Source organism: Plecotus auritus (genome assembly GCF_963455305.1).
Source record: "Plecotus auritus genome assembly, chromosome: 3".
Classification (NCBI taxonomy): domain Eukaryota; kingdom Metazoa; phylum Chordata; class Mammalia; order Chiroptera; family Vespertilionidae; genus Plecotus; species Plecotus auritus.
This window is the reverse complement of record NC_137772.1, coordinates 103,271,500-103,275,287: the sequence shown is the minus strand read 5'-3', so window position 1 is coordinate 103,275,287 and position 3,788 is coordinate 103,271,500. Positions and strand designations below refer to the sequence as shown.

Sequence of the window (3,788 nt, the reverse complement as noted above, 5' to 3'; positions counted from 1 at the left end):
TCAATGTAATTCCTATAAAAATACCAAAGGCATATTTCATAGAACTAGAACATATATTTCAAAGATTTATATAAAACCACAGAACCCAAATAGCCACAGCAATCTTGAGAAAGAAAAGAAAAAAAAAAAGAGGAAGGAATCACTCTATCTTATATCAAATTATACTACAAGGCCCGAGTAATCAAAACAGCATGATACTGGGTCCTTATCCTAGAGTTTGGGGCTCAGGCCTGTAAACCATTTGGAGTAGCAGTGGTGAGTATGATTGGGTCAAACGGGGAAGGCATGTTGGTCTTCGTGGAGCAGGTAACATGTAAAGGAACTGGTTTAAATCCTAATGCTAAAGAGTGGCAATAAATTCCTCATGGAAATACTGATGCCATGCCAGTAAGTCATGGAACTGAAAGCTCTTGGCATGAAACAGCAGCCACGTCAGGATCTCATCCTGAGGGTAATACACAGCTTTCAGATAATATGTGTAAGGAATATGAAGTAATATATTCATCTTGTGAAACCACAAGAAATTCTACAGGCATTGAAGAATCAACTAATGGAATGATTTTAGGGCCAGAAGATCTGAGTTACCAAATATATGACATTTCTAGAGAAAGCAATTCAGCAATTTCTACAGAAGAAATTAATGCCTGAAAGAATGCCTGAAGAAACAATTAGAATTCTGTTTCTCACTAGAAAATTTGTCAATGGATCTTTACCTGATATCTCAAATGGACAGTGATCAATTCATTCAAATTTGGACAGTTGCCAACATGGAAGAAATGAAAAAGCTAACCACAGACCCCCATCTAGTTCTTGAAATATTGAGATATTCTCCCATGGTACAAGTTGATGAGAAGGGTGAGAAAGTGAGACCAAGTCATAAGCGTTGTATCGTGATTCTTAGAGAGATACACCAATAGAGGAAGTGAAAACTTTGTTCAAGAATGAAAACTGACCCAAGGTGATAAGCTGTTATTTTATTACATAATAGCAATTGAAATATCACTTTCCAGTCAGATACAGATGCACAACAAGCCTTTAAATATTTGAGAGAAGTTAAAACATTTCAGGGAAAGCCAATCATGGCAAGGTTAAAAGCCATCAAAACATTTTTTGCTAAGAATGGTTTTTGATTAATGGATTCTAGTATGTATAGTCAGCCTATTCAGACTCAAGCAGTCTTTATGCAGCCTGTATCTAGTCCTCACCAACAGTACTCCATCTATAGTATTGTGCCTCAGTCTTGGTCTCCAAATCCTGAACCTTATTTTGAAACACCACTGGCTCCCTTTCCAAATAGTAGTTTTGTGAATGGCTTTAATTCACCAGGATCTTATAAAACAACTGCTGCTGCTGCTGTGAATATGGGTTGATCATTCAAAAAAAAAAAATCGGGAAAAAAAAAAAAGAGACATATGTACTACTATTTGAAATACTTTAAACAATAAAAAAAGAGAAAAAAAGCAATGCATTGAATGGCAAAAAAAAAAATGCGTTGAAGCCTCATTTTAGGTCATCAAGTGGTTCAGAACACTCAACAGAGGGAAACAGATCTGGTTCAAGGAACTTTCCAACTGGACGGCATAAACCTACAGTAACAGGGCATCAGGAGCAAAGCTACCTTCCAAAAGAGATTGAACGGAATGGGGATTATGGTAGGGGCAGGAGAATTCTTTTCAGAGGTCGAAGACAGCTGAATCAAAGGCTCCAGCACCAAAGTTTGACTTATTAGCCTCAAATTTTCCTCCTTTACCTGGAAGTTCATCAAGAACACCAGCTGAACTTGTTTTGGAGAGTAGGATGTCTGATGTTCTTAAAGGTGTCTACAAAGAAAAGTATACTGAAGAGTTAAGACAAGGGGATAGTTGCCCAGTGCCTGCAGAGAATGAACAGACCAACTGTACCGCTGCCCAGCAACTCAGTATAAGTACTGTCCTTCATGTACAGCTGGGCCTCCTGTATTGAGCACAACTCAGGTAGAAAAGGATCTAGTGGAGGATTCCACTGTTCAGAAGGATGTTCTCAACCCAGCAACTATATCAGTTTCTTCCCTAAATCCTGCAAAGCCATCAAGGACAAATACTGCTTCACCATATGATAATAACATAAATGCAGCTATAACTGTGGCCCTACAGAAATCCCGAAAGCTAAGTTATGCTAAAATGTGCCAGAAGCCCCCTAAAGAGCCATCTCCAATTCCTGTGCAGCTGCTATGAGAACTTCGCTCCAATGTAGTGTCTCCCACCAAAAACGAAGAGAATGGAGCTCCTGAGAAGTCCATTAAGAAACCACATGAGAAGCCAGAAGCAAGGGCTAGTAAGGATTATTCTGGCTTCCAGGCAATACCATTCCCAGGGGAGCAGCTGGAAAAATCAGGGAACAGAGAGGCCAGTTTGGCCACAGGGCCATACCTCAGGGAGTAACTCAGCGTAAAGGCAAAGAGCAATCTGTGCCACCATATCACCAAAGTAAAACAAACAAACAAAAACTATTCAAAAACTTCTCTCTCTTCCCATTAAATTTGAGCCATGGCTATAATGAACTGTATAAAAGGGAGAGGGTAACCAGGAAGGAAACAAGAGAAAGTATATCCTTAAATCATTACAGATTTTGGAGTTGTGAACAGTAGAATCCAAAAATTCATCTCTAAAGTGGTTTTAAAATGCTGGAGGATTCCAATCAGAATATATATATATATATATATATATATATATATATATATATATATATAATGTTTTTTATTTTAATTTTCAGAGATCTGCCTGGAATAAATTTTGATGGTTCAGATTTAGCTTGGGAAAAAACATATTACACATCCTTCAGTATAGGAGATGAGGGAGTGAGAGAAAATATTTTTTGAAGAAGCATTTATGTAAAATTAGAAATTACCGTTTTCAATCTATTTAAAGTTTGGCTTAGAGAATACCATCTCTGCCTTTATGGCCTTGTGTTGCAAAGCAGATCAGTGGCTGCGGTGCCTGTTTTTGGTGTATGTGTGTGTAAGAGTGACTGAAGCCAAATCTGTTAACATGTTAGTAAATGATTTGAAAATTGAATGTAATATGTACTTGAGTAGATTACTTTTCCAGTTTGATATGTAGTCTCCTTTTCACCTTACTAATATTTCATTCAAGAAGCTTTTGATTGTACTTGGAAATGTGACTACCAATCAGTTTGATACTCACGGAAAGAATGGGAGTTATTCAGATAATTGAAAAATCTGTCTTAGATCTGAGTAGGGTAGGTCAAAAGACCTTCAGAGGTTTAAACTGGCCTGTGATTCCCCAACCTCTAAAATAGGAAATAATTTTTTTGTGTTAAGTCATTTGCTACTCTCTGTTCTTTGACTACCAATCCCCAGAAGCAAATTAACGACCTACATAATTGCATGTTTCTAACAACCTTGACCAATCTAGTCAAATCATATAACAGTTCTAAATTTCTGAATTGAACAGTGAAGTATTTTACTCTTCTGTTCATGTATTTAGAAGTTTAGATCCCAGAATTGTAGAGCAGACTGTGTGTTAGTGTTAAAGATGAAGCATTGTAATTGACTCTTAAAGTGTTAAATAGTATAGAAGTAAAAATAATTTTAAAGACTTAATTTGGGGGCAACTTTTTCCACTTACAGTGTTTTATCATAACCTGCCCTCCTTACCTTTCTCCAAAAAATTAAAATTAAAAAAAAAATACAGTTTGGAATTCACAGAACCAGCAAGTCAGGAGATTTTTGAGTTAAGGTGAGAAATTTAGTTGAAGAAAATTATTACATAATTTCTCAGTGAATCAAG

The 3,788-nt window shown here is 36.7% G+C and overlaps 1 pseudogene across 1 annotated transcript; it reads left to right on the top strand.

The window, feature by feature from the left end:
• Positions 1 to 285: 285 nt before the first annotated feature.
• On the top strand, positions 286 to 1,370 carry LOC308245102 (la-related protein 4-like; annotated as a pseudogene). The gene is made up of 2 exons: positions 286 to 1,082; positions 1,281 to 1,370. The product of its transcript is annotated as a la-related protein 4-like (transcript).
• The last annotated feature ends 2,418 nt before the right edge of the window (positions 1,371 to 3,788 follow it).